This window comes from Neopsephotus bourkii, unplaced genomic scaffold (genome assembly GCF_033783945.1).
Source record: "Neopsephotus bourkii isolate Nb327-2 ecotype Australia unplaced genomic scaffold, CSIRO-AGI_Nbou_v1 NB_1279, whole genome shotgun sequence".
NCBI lineage: Eukaryota > Metazoa > Chordata > Aves > Psittaciformes > Psittacidae > Neopsephotus > Neopsephotus bourkii.
Window position 1 is genome coordinate 1449217 of NW_026901764.1, and position 22401 is coordinate 1471617.

Here is a 22401-nt window from a genome sequence, read left to right on the forward strand (position 1 = left end):
AAATATAACCCCCATTTTCAAGAAGGAGAAAATGGATGACCCAGGGAATTACAGACCAGTCAGTCTCACCTCTGTGCCTGGCAAAATTTTGGAGCAGATTCTCCAGGAAGGCATGCTAAAGCACATGAAAATCAACAAGGTGCTTGGTGACAGCCAGCATGGCTTCACTAAGGGGAAATCCTGCCTGACCAATTTGGTGGCCTTATATGATGGGGCTACAGAACTGATGGACAGGGGTAGATCAGTTGATGTCATCTGCCTGGACTTGTGCAAAGCGTTAGACATGGTCCCACACGACATCCTTGTCTCTAAATTGGAGAGCTATCAATTTGATGGATGGACCACTCGGTGGATAAGGAACTGCCTGGATGGCGGCACACAAAGAGTTGTGGTCAATGGCTCAATATCCAGCTGGAGACCAGTAACGAGTGGTGTCCCTCAGGGATTGGTGATAGGACCTGTCTTGTTTAACATCTTTGTTGCTGACATGGACAGTGGGATTGAGTGCACCCTCAGCAAGTTTGCCGATGACACCAAGCTGTGTAGTTCGGTTGATACACTGGAGGGAAGGAATGCCATCCAGAGGGACCTTGACACGCTTGTGAGGTGGGCTGATGCCACCCTCATGAAGTTTAACCATGCCAAGTGCAAGGTCCTACACCTGGGTTGGAGCAATCCCAGACACAGCTACAGGCTGGACAGAGAAGAGATTCAGAGCAGCCCTGTGGAGAAGGACTTGGGGGTGCCGGTCGATGAGAAAATGAACATGAGCCAGCAATGTGCGCTTGCAGCCCAGAAAGCCAACAGTATCCTGGGCTGCATCAAAAGGAGCGTGACCAGCAGGTTGAAGGAGGTGATCCTGCCCCTCTACTCTGCTCTTCTGAGATCTCACCTGGAGTATTGTGTGCAGTTCTGGTGTCCTCAACATAAAAAGGACATGGAACTGTTGGAACAAGTCCAGAGGAGGGCCACGAGAATGATCAGGGGACTTGAGCACCTCCCGTATGAAGATAGGCTGAGAAAGCTGGGACTGTTCAGGCTGGAGAAAGCTGCATGGAGACCTCATAGCAGCCTTCCAGTATCTGAAGGGGGCCTATAGGGATGCTGGGGAGGGACTCTTCGTTAGGGACAGTAGTGATAGGACAAGGGGTAATAACGGGTTAAAAGTTAAACAGGGGAAGTTTAGATTGGATATAAAGAGGAAATTATTTCCTGTTAGGGTGGTGAGGCACTGGAATGGGTTGCCCGAAGAAGTTGTGAATGCTCCATCCCTGGCAGTGTTCAAGACCAGGTTGGACGAAGCCTTGAGTGAGATGCTTTAGTGTGAGGTGTCCCTGCCCATGGCAGGGGGGTTGGAACTAGATGATCTTAAGGTCCTTTCCAACCCTAACTATTCTATGATTTTATGGTTCTATAATGCATACTACCACCCAACTTAAAATGGATTGTGATATGAAAAACACATTCAGGTGAAACAGCAAACAGGGATTGTATTCTCTTGAAGAACAGTTTTCAAAAAATGCCAGATGTAGCCTTTTCCTTGAAACTACCTATTGGTTTCTCTTTTTTGAGAATCATAAAAATTCACCTTGCACAAGTCACTTTAGAGCTGAGTTATCAGCACTAGTGTGAAAACAGTGGTGCTCCTTTTGTGAAAACAAGCACAACAATGCATATAATAGAAAGCTTAGGAGTCTAAGAGAGCTGGTTAACACAGCAAATTAATGCAGTTCAGTCATCCTGTTAATGTCCTACAAAGTCCTTAATATGATAGTGATGTGATACTAAGAACTGCCTTGATTTTTCAGGCCAGAGTGCCAAAGCTGACTAAGAAATAGGATGATGCTGTCTAGAGATCTTTGCCAAAAGCTGACTGGAGGACACCGTCTCAAAATAGTTAGGCATAAACCAACTGTTCTCAAGACTTGCAAGTTTTTTTTCTTAACTGAATAATGTCTAAAAGAACTATGCCAGATGCATAAAAATAAAACCAGAAACTGAAAATAAAACTGAAGAGCAGGATAAAGAGTTTCATACAACTTTCTGTCAAGCTGCTTTACGTTGCTTTTCCTGAAGTTATCATTCAATAGCTCTGTTCTTAAAAATGTGGCAGTTTTAAGAACACCAACTGAAAATAATATTGCAATTAAAATCCGTTCTTTTGGCAAAATGAGATTTCTTGTGTTTTGCATCCATCGTACCTTGAAATAACCAGTGAATCAAAAAGAACCTTCTCCACACTCTTTACCCCAAAAATGTGTTTTTTTTTCTGTTTGCACAGCCCAAAAGAGATAATTGTGCACTTGACTGAGCATTTAATATCAGGAAAGTTTTTAAAGTTTTCTGTTGCAGAGAAGGGATTGCTCAGAAAACTCCATCATTTCAAGGATGCATAACTACGTGAATTACTTGCCAGCAATAAGAAAGGGGGAAATGTTGGGTGAAATTGAATGAGATAGAGCAATGGAGGGAAAAAGGAAAATGCTAGAAGATAAATGAGTGCTAAAAAGATCTACTTGCTGTGCATAGGGCCGCAGAGCCAATGCTAGCAATAATGGCATTAACATGCTCAAATCATGCATGTGCAGAAGCATGGAAGAAAGACTGCACTGTGCCTGTCCACAGGAGCCCAGCCTTAGGCAAAACTATCAACCTTGTTTCAAAATTTTTTAGCATTCAAACCAAAAAGTAAGGACCATCTTAGACATACAAAAGAAACAATTTCATTCTCAGCATAATTTAGGGATATCTGAATAGGACCCTGTATAGAGAAAACAGAGTGAGTTTTCTTGTTGACATAGGCTCAGATTTCAGAGCTACTCCAGGCAGTATCTGCATAGCACATATTACTCCTGCATATGGCCATTGATGCTAGACCAGGAGCACTGCAAATACCTCAGTCCCTGGGTTTCCCACAGGGGCAGAAAGTACACCAAGGCAGGTGCTGGAAAATGAGTTGATGCTCCATATCTCAGATGTATTAAGAGAAGACAAGGGGAGAGGTGAATGGGGAGGAAGTTGGGAAGGGAAAAATTGTAGAGCTAATTGAGGAAAAGATTTCCTATAAATGTTAAACAACCTCTAAGAAATACGATGTCAGTTGAATAACTGATGATAACACTAAATGCTAGTTGAAGGGAGGGAAAATAATTGTAAACGCAATACAAAAAAGTTCAGGACAATACGGACAGATTAGGAGCACACAGATTTAAATAGCCAGTTTCAAGATAAAAGAGGCATGTAATCAGGCAATGAGTAAAGAAAACCAACATCATCCTCCGTTCTGAAACAGTATTAAAAGACCCTTAGCCTTTTCAAGAATGTCTTCTTCATGTCTTCCATATGCTGCTTTGTATCAAAAAAACACTGTATAGCATAAACTGAACAAAAGATTCGTACAAAAATTAACTCGTGAGAGTAAGCCCAATACTATAAAAATGATTGACGATTCATTTGAAGTGCAATAAGAAATAACAGAGAGAATATCATATATCATATTATGAAAGGTAGAAATAGCAAAGCTTTTAAGGGGTAAGGTATGTATTTAGGAGAATACCAGAATACATAAATGATAATGCGTAAGGGAAATAGAAAGTTACATATGTTTCCTAACTTATATAAAGATTTCTGTGTAAGCACAAAGCAGACCTTCAGATCTCAAACAATATTCTTGTTAATATCCAGGTTATAGAAAATACATAGAAGTTGATGGATAAAACAGAAATATAAGAATATATAAGAATTTGTACAATTCTCTGAAATTTGTCAGTGTAGATGTTGAAATTCTGTGTCTGACATAAGTTAATTTGACATTAAAATGTTACATAGGTTAACATTATGCTATAATGGGTAAACAAATCTACAGCTTAACTGCAATTGATTGTTTTCCATTTTTCTTAAGTAATGAATAAAGGCAGTAGAAAACTACATGCTCAGACACTTAACAACTATGCACACAATTGTTAATGGTATTTATGAAGAAACAAAACCAGACATCCATAGATTATGCCGAATAACCTTAAATTATTCCAGCACTTACCTAAGTAGTCCACTTCTCTCCAACACCGTTTAGTTAGATTTATACTTAAAGTACAGTAATACCAAAAGCTTTTAATTTCATTATGTTGCATAAAATTAGTGACAGTGTTTTTCATCATCTCGTGTTATGAATGATGGAAGAAGACACACATAGTATTTAAAATGCTAACTGAATACATACTGTGAATGGTTAGAGTCAAGTATTGCAGGAGGTAAAGGAAAGTAGGGTTCAGGCTGAGAGACTCTGACCTTACTCAGACCTGATATGCAACATATCTTATTTGCAGCTGTACAAAAAGGCACCATATATATAGTATAGAAAATATAAGTTTTAATTCCAAACTGGGCATTTGACATAATGTTCAAATCCTTACAGATGAGCCGAGGATTTTTTTTTAAATGAGATTATCAACATATTTAATGTCCTGAATCTTGTGGGTATGTACCTCACAAGAATAAACTTTAGCATTGAAAGGATTATTTAAAACATCCAGTCTTTCATTTGGGAAGCTCTCATTTGACTTCCAGTTTTTTATCACAAATGCCTGAAACAGACACAGGAGCTTAAAACCCCAGTGCCCATGGTAGTGCTGCTTAACCTGGGCTGGCTGGGGGGATGTAGCTGAGGCTAAAGTGGAAGAGAATCTTTTCTAACCAAACATTTCTAGCACCATGACAGGCAATGAGTGCTGGGGTGAAAGAAGAAAATGCTCCAAAACTTCTTTTTCAGTAAAATATATGAAGTTCCCACAGATTCAGAATTAACGCATTTAACTTTTTCATATGGAATTTGAATTATTATATTTTTACAGGCTCTTCTGACTCATAAATAGCACTACTACATTTAGACTGTATCATACTACTAAATTCTAGTTGTTGGGATGTTCCATGTTAAAAGTGTTATGAGTCATGAATAAAATTAAGGCAGCTGCTGCTCCTTGCAGCTTGATACAACTTGTCTTTTTAAGTGTCTTTTATGTGTGGGAGGATAAACCTTTATCAGATTTCAGAATTATACAATAAAAAATAACCAAGCCCCAGACTATAGAATATATATGTATATAGGTGACAGATATGTATATTCATATTCTCATCCTGAGTGAAGGGTAACAAAATTTAAGAAAACCCCAACAGGTTTTTTAATTGTAAATTTTTAGTTTTAGCCTTAGTACTCATGCTGTTCCTAGGATGTCATAGATTCTGTTCATTAGACACTGGGAAGGGGCTGGTTCATCCACGCACTAGTATCAGAAATAAGATCCTAGATAGCAATAGTTCAAAAAATAATGTATTAATAAAACAGATATAAAACCAGCAATGTTGTTTGCTGCTTCTTTCTCATGTCTGAGAAAAGCCACCATTCTGTGTATTGAGAATGTAAATATAGAATCTATTTGTCATGATACAAAAGATCATGTCCAAATTATTGTTTTTGATGAATTTCCTTCTGCAGCAAGAAATCTACAGCCTGTATACATTGACCAAGTCACACAGGTTGTTCAGAATTACAATTCTTTTTCTTAAGTAATGCCTCATATGCTATCATGCACAAGTGATAAATGGCAGTTGTCAAATACCCAGTTGGCAATTCACTTTCTGACTTGAAGGGTCAGACTGCTAATACCTGGACTAAAATGCTTCAGAAAAAAAATCCACCATTCCTCTATTCCATTTTCAATTTTACTCATGTAATTCAAGAGAGGAGAAATGCAAATCCATCCTGAGGATTATGAAAATGGTACTACTGTGAAACATCCAACTATACAAAGTTCTATTTAAACACTGGTGTGCTATTTCAGGGATTTGTGGTGGGAAGGAAAGTGGTGGGGAGGGCATAATCAGTTCTGAAGGTGATTTAAAAGTTATATTTATACATGCCATAGATGATGACTTGTCAAGAGCATAATACAAATATCTATGTCAAACCTTTGAAAAGGAAAATACCAGATCTATCATAAGTCACATGTTGTTGGAAGCTCGTCGCTAACGTCATTATAAGGGCTGCTACCTGCAAAACTTGAACTTTCCTTTGTAAAGTCAATTAGGAGGCTTAAATTGTGACCTTTTTCAGCATCCTTCTTGTAAAGGTCACAATTTTGTGACAATGTTGCAAAAGCAATTGGCTCATCCCTGACATCTGGTCGCAAATAATGCATTGCAACCGGTGCCACATGAAGCAAGACAAAAAAAATGACAGAATATCTTTATCAGAGACTGTTAAAAACACACTGTTTTATGGAGAACAATAACTAATGAAGTGTGAAAGAACCAGTTCCTTCAGATCTGCCCGATTTCTTGTTAACTTATTTCTTTCGCTGATTGGCCACTGCCCAGTTCAGCAATGATTGTGTTATCTTACAAAGTCAAAACCCCAAGGGCTCAGCTCCAGCCCAACCTGCTAAGAAAGATTTAAATGAGGAGATAGAAGAAGGGGCAGAAAAAATGTTTGCTCTACATCAAATTAAACTAAACTAAAACATTAGCATCCTCTGAAAGTTAAAGTAAGTTTTCTTTTTATGCCTGTCTCAGTGAAACCTACAATATTCACAAAACACAACTTTGAACACAGGCCTTATATGAGAGTGCTGGTTTTGGCTGAGATAGAGTTAATTTTTTTCATAGTAGCTAGTATGAGGCAACCAGTTTTCTAAACTGAAAAATAATTTTTCTTCTTTGTTTCTTCATTTTCTAGCATTAATTCTACCAGTAGTTCATCGTAGTGGCTTGGATATGTTACTTGAAAGGGAATTACAGAGATTCGCACTTCTGAAAAGATATATAACAAGTATTTTGTGTAAAGAGTAACACTCATGGGAGCATAAACAACAGTTCTGTGAAGATGCGCAGACAATATATTCACAGAAGTAGCTGTGCTACTAAGAAACCTCTTCATTAAAAGGATTCATATGTTTGGATTAAACTCTGCCAGTTGAACACAAAGTTTTCTTCCTGAGAGATCCCCTTCATTCACTGACATTTGCAAAGTGCTATAAAATGCTAATTGGTATCATCAGCAGACGATTAACATTCTGTTTAGTCTTATTCGCAAAGCAAAAATTATAATAGGAAATAAAATGTCATAAAACAGAGATAGCCGAAGACTTTAACAAGGGACTATCATATTTTCCTTTAGATACTAACTACCTGTGTATGAATGGTTGCCCCTATGCCTTTTCAGAGATCCACAGCTTTAGCAGTCAGCAGCAACAAACATTTCTGCTTCTGACAAGCTGCCTCTGGCCAAGGAAGCTTGTTGATAAATAAAAATTAATATTCTAATAAAAATCTGCCTTTGATTAGGTTTCTTTAACCTGTGTGTCCCTATCATGTTTTGTTAACACACAGTCAGGCCTCAGCTGACCACCAGTTTGCTTCTTTGCTCCAAGCTCTGGCTTATTTCTTTCTGTATTGATAACTCAGGTATATCATTTCCTCTCTCACCACAAAACCTTGGAAAGAGAAGTCAGTCTGCTCTACTGTGTTATAGTACAAGATGCTTTTCATAGCTCTGCTAGGCTAAATACTGCAAAGTTCAAGCACAACATGGTATTTGAATTACACTAACATGTAGAAACATTTCTGGATTAAAAAAAAAATAATACTTTATTACCAGCAATTTAAAACCATAAACATGCTTTGAATCCAATTCAATATATTCCTTATTTGTTCCTGATTCTCTCTCATTATTATTATTAGAAAGCATAAATTTCCAGCAAGGCTTATGCTTGACAAGGCTCCATTATTTGCACATGACAAGGTTTATCAAAAACAGTTGGATTTTTATGAGGACTCTTTTATGTTTCCTCCATAAAATATAAATAAATGAAAAGGATTAGATGGAGGAAGCAAAACATAATTCATCACCAATGTGAAGCAGAAGGAGCAGACTGCAGATGGATGAACTGAAGAAGAACATGGTCATTGGTAGAGAAGAAAACTATGGTTTCTCAAATTCTGGGGAGCAGCAACTTCGATGATGGAGCATTGACTTTTGTTGCCATTTTAGGTTTCACTGAATGCACAAAGTACAGACTCACCCTAAAATTCAAAAACCACATACAAAATAGTAGTCCAGCAGTCTAGTTGAGTTTTTTTGTTGTTGGGTTGGTTGGGGGTTTTTTTGGCTGGTATTTGTTTTGTGGTTACAGAATAAACTGAAAGACCAGAAACATTTAATTAAATTACTCGCTGTAAATAGCTAGAGAAAAATTAGGAGGAAAGACCTTTTATGGTGCAAAGTTTCACTCTCTTCTCCATTACCCTTGTGTCAGTCAGATAAAAATCCATTCATTTGCCTTGTATTACTTTAAAAATAAGTGGTGGAGACAAATCACTCACTTTCTTTTTTCCCAATTAAATCTGAAATATCATCCAATAATCAGGAGGCAAGTCTATGGGATTACTTCTGCACATTGAATATGTCATACAAAGAAACTCCAGGAATGAGGTTGTTTTCTTACACAAGTTAGGCAACTGCATCAGCTTCCACGTTTCTGTCTGTGATAATGGCATATACAAATTAGGCACATGTTAATTGTCATTGTAATTGTTTTGATAGAATTTACGAAGTAAGTCAGAAAAGTCTGATGATTTCATAAGCAAGCGATCACAAGCTTCGAGTACTGAATAGTTCAGAAATCTATCTTGCCAAGCCCAGTCTGCTTTCCAACAGAACTGAACTTCCATTCCTCTTGGAGCTCTAAAATTTGGTCATTCACTTCTTGTCCAATTCAGAATGAAAAAAATTTTCCGATGGTAAATTATGTTTAATTTCAGTAAGATAAATATGAAAGCCAACAGGCACAAAATGTTTTAATACAACAGAAATTCAAAAGAACTCATTATCTTATCATATCAAAGTATAAAATATATTTATAACTATTTATGAAGGCACTTTTTCCTGCCAAATTTGATCAAGGTCAATACATTCCCAGAGAACAGCTTCTCAAAATGTTATAGTTTGGTGGGCATTTCCAAGGACTTTCCTGAAACTAAAGTTGATGGACATAATTTAGAGTAGAAAGCATGCAGCTCTTAGATGCAAGTGTTGTGTAAATACTTTGGCAGATGAATTAAGAAAATATTTCTTACTTTAAACTTCTGCAGGATTCTTAGTATTTTTTTTTTTCAAAACAAAAAGAAAAGAGCCCTTCCCCCCCAAGCTAATTCCCTACTACCTCGTAACCTAACCTATAAAAACTTCTGGTTTTTATCTGTATGAGGTGTGTCTGTCTTCCCACACCTACACAGGACTCTGCTAGTCAGTACTAAGTTTGTTTTCAGCAACAATGAAGTCAGGGGAGAATATCCTTAGAGACCTAGTGAATTATCCAGAATAAGTACAAAAGCTTAAGCTAAAATAATGGCTTACGGAACGATGGAAAGGGACTGTCTCAAGAAGACACGTTTGGTAACAGTTTCCACAGTGAAAAGGCATACGTTATATTTAACCAACCTTCTGATTCAAGTGTGTGAGCCACAGCAGAAATTCAATAAAGAAACATTTTCTGGTACTTTTATATCACCTCCTCAAAGCAAAAGTTAAATCACAAGTGTTAATGTGCAAAGTAAATAAAAACTTGGGTTTGGGGTGGGTTTTTTTTTTGCAATATTTCAGACTTAGTTCAGAAAGAATAATATCATGTTTCACTCTTTCCTTCATTTTAATATTGTAATTTTTGATCATGATCCCACAAACCTTCATACATATGATTTCCCATACAAGCGAACCTGACTGCTTGCATTATGGTTTGCAGTACCTGTGCCTTACACTACGAGTTCCTCATGCAGTATTCTACAGTGACAGATAAACAGAGAAATAATTAATGGGCAACAGGAGAGATTCAGGAGGTACTTAAGGTAAACTCATTAACTCATTCCCAGGAATTTCTTTTGATACTGGCTATATAGCATTGGGTTGACTAGCTGAGTCTCTGTTAATGAAGCCTATCTTTTATTCATGGGTCTGAACATTTTCATTTGTTGGAAATGAATTGTGACCTTCTGGTACCTTTTCCTCTGCCAGGCCATGTGATATTTAAATGTGTTGAATATGTCCTGATTTAATCAGGCTGTACAAATCTGACACAATTGGCAACAGAATCTGACCAGATAGCCTTATTATTTGCTTTGGACTGTTGATTTAAATCTTCGGCACACCCTTTACTCGATTATGTCACAGATTAAAACAGGGAGAAATAAAGGAGCCATGAAATGATATTTCAATACATAGAAAAATGCCTAATAGGATCTTTAGACATGCCAGTGATAATCACAAGGCAAAAACCAACTCCAGGCAGTTTAGGAACATTTCCTTGTATGTGTTACACTAAGGCATTAGCATTAGATTTGCTCTTGCTTCTCCTTCTGATCATTCAGGAAAAAAAACCCACAAACTTGCTACAGTGTAGCCCCTCTTAACTTGTTTCTGGATGTACAGCAGTGATTTTTGTGAAATCAAAATTAATGAAGTCATGAGGAAGTACTGATACTTAACACAGCATGCAAAGACATCTTGGAGGTGTTAAGTGCCACAGCCTGGGATTCATTGTTTGAAGGCTCATTCAAAAAAAGCAACTGATTGTGAAAAGTCAGTACACAGAGTCCAGAGAACAATTGTTATTCTACACGTCATCAAAGCTGTCCTTGCATCTCTTATCAAAGAGGGAATTCAGTCACCAGTTAGCCACCATCTCTAGTTTTAGTCCCTACTGATCTTCTGTTTGTCAATAAAGTGAAAGATGTGATGTCTCTGGGATATGTGGGATCCCTGGGACAGGGTGTGAAATGCAGATGTGACAGACGAAAACCGAGGTATGCAGCCTTGCTCTCTCCCTTTTGGTAGACACTAACAGACTGTGTCCACTTCTCACCTTGCACCAGAGACAAATACCAGGCCCTGAGCCACCAAAAGAGTGAATGGAAAAGTAAAGTTAAACCAAAGCATGCTCAAGGCTTCTCTGTGCTCTGCACTGAGCTTTGCCACACCAAGAATGCCTTAGGTAGAAAGACTGGTTTTATAGCATGGACAGAGTGCGCTTGATAAACAGCTGAACAGAGAAAGGGTCTAGCAGAATTCAGTGAATGTAAAGGAGCACAGAGACAAGTGGGACATCTCTGTCACAGAGAAGGACTAAGAGGGATCAGTTCAGAAGAACTGCAGTTAAGGAACTTTTGGGGTTGTTTTCCCCTATTTGGACTCGGTTGATTTTCCAGACCCAGCTCACAACATTGCACAATGTAAGCATTCATTACAACTCAAGGACACAGAAGACAGGGACTGACTTAGTATGCACAAGTTCTCCTTTGACACATGGATTCATTGCTTAACAGGACCAACCAGATATACAAGAAGCAGGCTGCAGGTGCTATGCACATGCCTTCATCTCCTATTGCAGTAAACATCTGGCATCTTTGGATACTTCAATTCATGTGCAACTACTGGGCTATCTCCCTTCTGTACCCATCCTGCCACACTGGTGTCATAAAGGTGGGAAGATCACCTAACAACTAACTAGACTTTGAGCATGAAATCCCAAAGCATCACAAAAATTATTTTCCTGTGAATTGAGTGCCTTATGCCTCAGTCTGCTGCAAGAACACATGAAGTAGCTGGAATGACTTCTGCACTGCTGCTGAATCCTCATCACACCAATGGCCTTATTACACACAAGGACAAGCTGCCTCTGAGACTGCCTCTTCATTTCTGGCTGTGATTTCTCACTGCTTTCATTCTCAATAATAGGTTCACAGAATGAATCAGGGAATACAGAAAAATATCTCTGGCCATCTGTTTAGAAGGTGTATTTCACACCTCAGGGTGGATTCAAGAGCTACTAAAAAAATGACAATTTCAGTCTAGCTCTTAAGATCCTACCATATTGCTTTAATGATAATGAAAAGCAGCTTTTACTTTCAAAGTTTTGCCATAGTAAAATAATCTTACACAGATGATATATTTTACAGATCAAATTCTTCCCCACTAATCACACCGTATAGAGGTTCCTTCCTTACATTTTGTGACATTTCCAGGGGATTCCTCATCAAATGGTGCACTGTCATGGGCAAGAGGGGAATCCTGCACACACTAAATACAATTCATTTGTAGGCACTAGACATGAAACATTTTACACTATCATCATCGTTGCTGTTGTTATTATTTTCCTGCTTACTGAGAAATAGAAACAATGACATTATATTCTACTACTTAAAAATACCAAACCACAGAACCCAAAGGAATAAGTAAGAGCAAGGGAGACCGATTTTTTAAAAATTACTAAGTTAATTGAGCACAACATAACTATTTCCTGTCAAAAAAGATCGCTTTTCACTTCAAAGGACTGATAAACATCTTGCAAATCCTGTATGTACAGAGCTGTACTTGATCTGTGGAACTATTTCCATAACTAACAAAAGAGTTTTCAAATAAATGAACTGTGGCTTTCATTAGTGGTCTGGTAAATTTGGATCATTTGCCAAAATAACAAGAAGAAAATACATGATTCAGGACAGTGATTCTTAGCCTTGAAAACATCACTGTGCATTAAAGACATCCAGTCATAGCAAAGTCATCTATCCCATCAAGGCAGCAGCTTGGTTAGCACACTACTGCTACTTCTACTACTTTAAATCTGCCTAAAGCCAGTTCCAAGCAAGGCAATCAATGTCTAAGAGGGTATACACTATTGAAGGTTACAGTAATGCTCACAGTTTCAAACGAGGGTAGATGTGATTAACTTATGCTCCACCTGCCAGACAGAAGTTGCACAAAAGAGATAACTAACATACAAAGCTTTGAGAAGTGTAAAAAAAAAAAAAAAGAAGAAGAAAAGTCGAATATCTAAACAGATTTTAAATCGAACAGCTGTTTCACAGTGATTCAGAATGCTGTCATTTCAATTTGCCCACTTCTAGAAACTCTCTTCTATGTAGCAGACTTAAGGAAGAGTGAAATTGGTTCAGAGTATGTTACGGTTTGTCTTGGAGTTTGACAATTAGAGACTGTTGCTGTAAGTTTGGTGAACAGGCTGCTGCTTTCATTACCTCATCATTTTCTGAAACCTGAATCAGAGCAACACCAAAATAAAGTAACCTAAATTTAACCGCAACAGTATCGGCCTGCTGTACATTTATACAAGTCTGCATAGGTTTAATTGGAAGTGTATGTTCATATATCAAGCCTGGAGACTTGGCTTAAGAAGGCAGATAAATAAATGGTATGTGGCCCCCCAGACTTTTGGCTTGAGGGAAACCAAGGAGTGCTTTGAAGTTTCTTATACAATGTAGAAAGCAGTACCTGACTCAAAGTGGGAATATGCAGATTAGAATTCCTTAGGTATTAAGCTCTTTTGGCTCACAAATTGTTTGTGTTTGAATGCAGGGTAAAGGAGAGAAAAAATAAAAAGAGCTATACCATAAGACTTTTTTATGACACAACTGTGGAAACCATTCCAAATTCCTGTTTTTACCCCTAACAAGGAGTCCTTTTGGCATATGTTGGAAGATATCGTTTGACATCAGTAGATTTTGTTCTAATTCTCTGCAGAGAACAAACCATATAGTCACAATTTTTACAAGAGTTTTAATTACTTATCAAATTATTTTGTATTTCACCTAGGAGAGGTGCAAAGGCTTTTTTTTTATCTTATTTTTAGTATTGTTCTCAAATTCCAGTTCCCATCATGTATGAAATGTTAATGATGTTAATGAACACTAAAGGTCAGACACTTAGCTTGTGTAAGTTAGCACAACTCAGTTGATTTCTGCAGCTCTACTGATTTACAGTTACCAAGGACCTTAAGATCCTGGCATTGCAATTTATTAATGTTGGTTGTAGATTTTGTTCTATATATTCAACTGTTTAGAAACATTTGCAGGGTCAAGAGAAAATGCAGGTTAATGCAGTGAATGCAAATCAATGTGAACCAGAACAACTTTTCACATTCATTTCCACTTGGATTCATGAGTACATAGTTTTGGCCTTCCCTTCCTCCCATCCATTTTTTTTTTTTGTTTGTTTGCTTGGTTTTTATATGAGCACAAGTAAAATAAATTAAGCTCAGCTTAAACTGTTCAAGTTTTCAACCAAAGCACGAACAGGGAATTATACGTGGCTCCAACCAGCAAGCTACAACCCCACCATTTTGTTTTGCACACCCCTACCCTTTGAATCTTAGGCCAATCTCTAATTTTAGTATAAAATCATGACACAACATTCCTGGACATACAACTGAGGCAATGTATTAAAGAAAAAAACAAAATACAGTAGATGATAACCACCATAAATTCTTTGTAAGGATCTAAATGCTACTGTATTTTAGCCAAACTCCCAGTTAGTTTCAGAATGGTTCCTAGCTTTATCCTATGTGATTCATCTAAAGATCTAGATTTATATAGTATGTCTGAGCATGCATCATGTACTTTGTATCATAACTCTAATCCCCAAGTCAAACTCTACTGTACCGACCAGTGTGACCACTGCATTTGTTCTTTATTTGTATTTGTTTATCTCATAGGAAACGAGAGCTCTTCAGGGCAGGGCCTACAAGCATATCTAAACGAATCTGAGTTTCGATGGCAGGTCCCAGCCATTCCTATGACACAATAACCTGTGTGAAAATTCCTCTTTATTTCTCTGGGGCAGGAAGTACAGAAGTAACATAGAACTCTGCAGGGCAAAATAATGACTCATCTGAAAAAACAAGTGGACATGTAAAGACTGTTGGCTAATAATCCTGCATGAGATCCAGAGTTTCTTAAGAAATGGTCAGCTAAAAGCATCATAAGATAAATGACTATAGCCTAAAGAAACAAGCTGTTCTGAAGACTGAAAAAAGGATACCAGAGATATTACCATCAGGAGGAAAATGAGGACAATTCCACTAAATTATGAATAAGAATGGCATAGAATATACAATGATCATAACAACTTTCCTTTCACATCAGGATAAACTGAAAATTGTACTAAAACTTCTCCCTTACTCCCATCAAATAATGAAATACTTAAACCAGAAAAGAAGATAAGCCATTCAGCTGTGAGGTGCTGTAAAGCTACTGATTTGACTCTGGTAGAAGAAGGATTTGAATATAGATACCTGAAAACTAAGACAAGTATTTTTCCCTAGAGATTAAGGAGCAATAGTGACTGAGTGCATGAGCACACTCACAAATTTCATCCTGGAGAAGTGAAAGTAGAGTTTTGAAGAAAACATTTGAACAATAGTTTTTGTCAAGAAAAAAGCATTTTCTAACAAAAAAAGACACCCATCCACCCCCAAACCTCATTTTCTTCTCCTCTCCTCATTATTCTTCAGAGCTGTTCAACTAACTCTAGTTTTTAAACACCAGAGCGTACAAGTGCACCTCTAAAGCACTTCCTGGTGAATTACTTTCTAGCAACTTGAAAGCCCAGGTGTCAATGTTTCCGAGTTAAGTCTCCTATTACTGAAGGTTTGAGGTCCAGAGACAGAAATCAGCTCTTTGTGTCTGCTAAATTTAAACTTTGTGTCTTCCACACGATCTTTCCTACTGTAAAAAAAAAGGTGGAGGTCAACCTAATCTACAGGATGAGTCAGGTAGGGAGGAAAAAATTGACCTGCTGCTACCCTTGGATATGCACAATGAGTCTGTAAGACTTCTTCCATCCTCATTGACTGTGGCAGTGCTTGATGGAACTGGAAGACTTGATTGAAATTATTGCCTTAGTCTTAGTAAAATGTCATTACATTCTTGGTTTATGTCAGAAAAAAAATTTAGGAAAAAAAAAAGTAGAAGGTACTTTCAACATCACATTCAGCTTTTCTAGAGAATTTTTAATGTTATTTTTAATGTTTTAAGTCCCCAGACAAAAAGCTAAAAGAATTAAGGATTTGTCTTGCCCTTTTTGTTGCTTTCATTTTCAAGCCTTTATCCCTAGCTTATGAATGTTAATTAGACTGTAGCAGGCAGTACTAATATAAAGTTCCTCCCAGTGCTAGGATACTTAAAAAAAAACCGAACAAACAAAACACAAAAGCACCAAGAAAAATGTGTTAAAAAAATATTATTTGGTTGGTTAAAAGTAAAGGGCTTGAAAAACATCTTTCACTACTTTAAGAATTTGAGAACATAACTTAGATATCTTGTGAGAGATGACCCATAGCTCCCTCTGACACAGGCCCTCATCTGCCTCCTGACCACTTATTCTGGCATAGATTCTTGCATTTTCTAAACAAATAATTGTACTTAACAAGTATTTGGACCTTTGTTCCTATACCTACACATGAGAAATTGGAAATTGTATTTAAACCAGCTGCATAGCTTCCTTTTATATTAAACAGTTTCTGATCAGTGCATACCTACCAGAAACACAGACAGCTCATCAATCTAGGATCTATGATGTTAATCTTTCTCCTCTCCCACAGGACAGGTACAAAGCTGCATTTTGCAGTCTCTACTCTGGCAAACTCTTTGAATCCTTGAGCTGTTTTTATGCTATATATGCATATATGCTATATGCATTACTGTTGTCAGATCCATGAGCAATTTTTGACTCTTCTGTCCAGTTTTCTCACCATAAGCTGACCACATATTACTGTTTCTTCCAAAGTCACGGGAAACAAGAATTGTGATAGCAGTTTATTTTACCTTACATATCTTTATTCCTTAATATGCATAAATACCTCTGAATAATGGAAATGCATGTTGTCCTGTGAAAACCATGACAGTCTACAGCAGATGTTCCATTTCTCATAGTTTTATATGAATAAGGTATGCTACTCAGTCTTCTATATCTCTCCCACTGTCATTGATACCTTGCCCTGCCAGAGCTCCTACTGTAAGGCAACATGGCACAAGATATTCAGGTATATTCACATATCATGTTATCACAGTACAAGAGTCCAAAATTAAAATAAAACCCAGTCATTTCAAATAAACTTAGTCTGAAGAAAAAGAGCTGGCAGCATGATCTGTAGGTAACAAACTGGAGCATAAGAAAGGCTGATCTGTGTCAGACTGTCAGTAGTGGATGATCAAAAAAAGTAACAAGGAGATCACAGACACTAGTAAATCCTTCCCCAATACACCCCCAACTTACTGCAGTTGTTGAATACACTCCACCAGTAGTAATCCCTTTAAATACGTATTCTACACTGAGAAAGGTACTACACCAGGCAAATATAGCAATAGCAGTTTGATCATAACTATTTCAAGGAAAACAAAAGACTAGATATTTGCCTCATGCTACAGTGTAAAATATGCATAGGAGCAAACCAGAGAAGAAAGATGGGGAGAATGCTATGCACCTGGGCGCAGCTAACACAACTAGGGAATTTTTTTACTACTCCCATCTGCTATCTCAGAAGAGGGGCACAGTGAAGATACATGTTTCCATGCATTTCCAGCACTGTACATTTGTCTTAAAAATTTCTCTCAATCCTTCCATTTCCTTTGCAGACAAACTGTTTTCTCCCACTGAGGAAGAAATAACTGTTGAGAGGCCAGTCTGCCCTCTCATCCATGCCCAGAGCAAGAAGGATTCTCAGGTAATCCTAGAGCACTGCCGTGCATCTTTCCCCAAAGGTGTAATACTAGGATGTCAATAACAGGATGTTTTACTCTTCCTTCTTGTTAGGATAATGTAGCCATAATTATCATGCATTACCCTTTTCAATACAAATAATTATTTACCCATATTGCCTGGAGGAAAAGTTTTGGATAGAAAATCTCTAACATATCTTCCTGCACGTATTGCCATTACAAGGTTCACAGTGTAAGGAGCAGGCCAGAGCACCTCGGAGTGTTCTCAGGGATAGTTGCACAAGCGTTAATGAAATCCCATTAATCATAGCCCTAGCCATCACAGACTTGTCAGCACAGAAGGTTGCAGACTACCCACAGCAGGTAGAGAGGTTAGAAAAACATGTCACGAGAAGGTACGTGTATGACCTTTCCTTAGTCTGCAGTGTTGGTCAAAACATTTTCGTGCTGTGGCTAAACCGGAGATGGGAGGAAAATGCCATAGGGAGAACATCTGCAAAACTTAGAATGACACAGTCCAGGGAATTTCCACAGTTCTACTCTCCAGCTATCAGAGACCTGAATAGGAAGTATTTTTCCATCCACTTTGCCAGACAGGTAATTATTTGTGTACTACTCAGTACCCATATTAACTGCACCTGCACAGAAGTGTTGTTTTCTAAGCATTTTGCATGCAAAATGTGGCAAAAGGGAAGATACAACTATTTCTTCCCACCAGCATTATAGCCCAAGAAAAAGCCTTATAAGCAGGAACTACAATACTGTGAAGAGAAATAGCTTTATTTACCTGTCATGCAGTCTTAACTCTGCCTGTCACAGCTGAGCTAGACTTGCAGTAACCCTATCCCTCTCACGTATGGCCCAGGAGATCTGGCACCAGATAAGGTTTCACTGTTCACTCTGGGCCAAGTTTGCTCAGGTACACTGGTGCGAATTTGCAGTCAGCCACAGTCAGCAGACATTCCAGCACAGTTTAAACCAAAAGCACGCTTCTGGCCTCTTATTACTATTCTGGACACCTCATTATCATAGAGGAATTCAGTATCTCTGGACCAGATCTGATACAAGAAGGGAAGCCTTTACTATTCTCCTGTGCCAGATAAAGTTTCTTGAAACCTGCTCACAGATGCAGACTCAATCAGATAGAAGCTGCATATCCATCCCAGGTTTTCCTTGACAAACACATGCAGATGTAGACAACTGATTGAAAATCTCCTTCTTAGTCTTCCCATAATATTATCTGGGGGCTAGTTTAGAAGCTGTGGACCATAGAGTTGGAAAGTCACACAAAAGCTTTTGAGGAGTCTGAAAGAGGCTTGATTTGTCTGTATCACTAGTCAAAAGTAGTGTTTTTTTATAGCAAATATGTGAACGAGTTGCTGGGCTTGTATCTCAGTATCTAGTAAGCTGGCTTCCTCTCTTTTTCTGTCAGAACAGGCTGTACTTTTCATTTGTCCCCAAACAGCCATATTTTGAAAACTGTAGAAAGAGCTATGCACATTTCCTCCTGTGTATATTTATAAGGGGGAAAGGGTATAATGAAATGTAAGATAGTAAGGAAAACATATAGGTTTCTGTAAGCCATGTTTCCAAGTCTCTTCTTAACAAAAGACAGTGTTCAGTAACACCTTTAATTTGGTTAAATTTGTGATACAATTTATTTTGGTTAAAAGGGCTGAATTAATGGACTGTTTTTTGTATATACTTTCAGTTCATTGTCCAAGAACTTTTTTAAAAAAAGCAGAAAGACTGCATTCAAAGAACACACACAAACAAATTCAATATTTCATAAGGCATACAAATAGAAAGGCAGTAATTTGCAAACTGAGATAAAAAAGATATATATCAAGGGAAGAGGGACTGCTTTATAAAACAAGCTTTGATTGTAAATAAACTGTCTGATCAGGGTGTTTAATAAGCTGACTGGGTCTTGGCTGGCATATCTTTCTAGCTTTATTGACATTTGTTATATGTGTATGCAACTTTATTGTATGGGAGAGAGTTTCTTGTTGGGGTTTTGAAAAACTGGCTTACAGTACAAGCATCCTGAAAGCACAGAAGATGCTGATGAACAGAGATTGAGAAGGTAAGAAGAAAAGTGCCGTTTCTTGCATACAAGAAAATCAGAGCAAGACAGGAGACAGAATGTGGATATATTTAATTGCATTTTAAGCAGAATCAGCATTTTGTTAAATTTCTTTTACTAGCCATTTTTAATGCAGTAAGAAAAAGGGGAAGGGGTTAGTAAAAGCTCTCTGTATTGTGTTATTGTAATCTGAGTCACCAGCAAAACCAAAGGATTAAACTTTGATTTTAGTTAGGGATGACATTTCTTCCATGCAGTCCTAGCATTTACTGCTAAATGGACAACAGCTCTGCCCTCAAATTCCAAGAACATAGAAGCAGTTCACCAGCTAAGGTCCAGAATGGTCCTAAATGTTACATAAAAGGATCAAATATCTTTTCCCAGCCTGCTCTGTTTAGTTCTTCAAACTAATGTATTTTCATCTTTTTCTTCATGGCCATCTCTAGATGAGATTTCCTCCCCCCATGTTAAATTTGTTTATGTTCACCCAGCAAGGTTCAAGAACCTAACCCTACACCTCAAAACCTCTAGGAGATTTGGTCCTTCCAGTGCTACATTGAAATTTACCAAGATCCTGCAGAGATGTGTCGGTGCAGAGGTGAGGGCAGGGGAAGCAGGGGGGCTGCATGGCATTGCCCTTTCCTCCCAGATTCAACAGAGGGCTCGCTACACTTGGGGAAAGGGACTTCTCCATCACATGTGCTCTCCTCTGTTTTGATCCATGCTTCCTCACAGTACATGTAATGGTAAAACAACCCCTTTTCTCTCTGAATTAAATCACAGGGCTTTTGCCTGAAAATGTATTCTTTGAGAATGGGAGGACCTATACATTTAGGAAAGAGGTTTATGTTTGGAATTGGCTGGAATGCCTTTCTCCAAGCAGGCTGGCACAAGGTGATAGCAAATCCCCACTCCCCAGGAGGCGTGTTCTCATTCAGACAACAGCAGAACTCCTCTCTGCCCAGAATCTGAGGTATTTTCTCAACTCAGACATGATAGCTTTCATGGCAAGACTAATGAAAGAAAGGGGAAGTGTCTTATTACACCACACAAGACACAAAAGAGAATACACATCAAACATGCCTGGAAAGAGATTAGCACTACCTCAATAGGATCTGTGAAGCCTGGGCTTCTAAAATGAAATATTAGGGGTCTGAGCAGATTAGAAAAGACTTATGGGGGGAAGGAAGGGCAGGCAACCAGAATTTCTACCTTTAAAAAAAAAAAAAACAAAAAAAGAAAAAATACACACTTTTTTCTTTCAAACAGGATGGCTACAAAATTATCCCTTGACTGTAGTAAGCACGTGAAATGCATATGCCTTTAACGTGCAAATCCTATACTGCACAAGGGAATAATTAATGAGCCACTATTTTAATGAATCAAGTTAAAACAGCAAGGTGACACACCTCACTTAAGGGAATGAATTTTTAATGTCATTGTAAAATGAGCCCCTCCTTCTCTAGGGAATGGAAGACAATATTGGTTTGGGTTAAAGTCCTACTTTTTTTCTGTCAGTTGTGGATTTTCCTTAGTTCTCAATTAACTTGAAGTTTAATTGTTTAATCTTTGAATCCGTTGTAAAAAAAAAAAAAAATCCACTCTAATACTTACCACTTGTTTTCACATTCCTAAATTACATTATATGTAGGTGTCAAGGACCTGGCAGGAGGGGCTGCAGGAGCAGCCTCTGTGAGGAGAGGCTGGGACCATCCCAAGCCAGACAGCCTGCTTCTCCACAGGCCTGTTGCTGAGCCTATCAGAGGAGCCAGCGACATCTCTGGGAAAACTTACTTAAGACAGGGCCATACACTGCTCAGCAGTGAGGAGTGAGGAAGAAAGCGTGAATAAAACATCCCTGCTAGCACCCAGGTGAAAGCAAAAGGAGAAAAAGAGGGCTTCAGCAGAGAATCCCCTTCAGCCCATGGCAGGGGAAGGCTTATTGCGAAGGACTGCAGCCCATGAGAAGGCTTCACACTGGAGAAAGGTTAAAACACAAGTTGGAAAAAGCCACCATGCCCCACCTCCCTGCAGCTCTTGGGGTTGCACGGTAGAGGAGTCAGGAATGGAAGACAGAAGTTATCTAAGAAATTAAGAAAATGGAGCTGTACCTTTCAATATCCCTTCCAAAAGGGATATATGAGGTAGAGGAGTCAGGAATGGAAGACAGAAGTTATCTAAGAAAATGGAGCTGTACCTTTCAATATCCCTTCCAAAAGGGATATATGAGAACTTATGTTGTGTTTTGTTACTAATGTTTTGTATGAGACATCAGTTTGCATTGGTTGTTTGGATAATTCAGCAGATAATGTTATTCCATTTATAGAAATTTCTGTCCTACTCAGCAGCATCACTCAAGACAATGTTCTGCCCAGTTAATTAACTTAGAAATCCAAAGAGGTTCTACACTAAATTCCTGCATACTGGTGATTAGGCTCCCATAAATTCTTGATTCACATTGACAAGCCTGATCCAAATCCCAGAAAGTCAATAGGAATCTTTCTATCAACTTCCATGCACTTTCTGAATTATTTCAAAGCTCCACTGACTACACAACTTTTCTCAATGCAGTATTAAGAGAGAAAGAAAGGGTATTTGTACCATTAGGCTTTCCATTTCGCACCCCTAGTAACAACACAAGATGACCAAAAAACCTGTGTCTTTCAGTTTACTGAGCTGACATCAGACATACAATTGTTTGCAGACAGCATTGCAAGAAGCAAGAACTGATTCAGTAATTATTTTTTTTTTAAATCCTG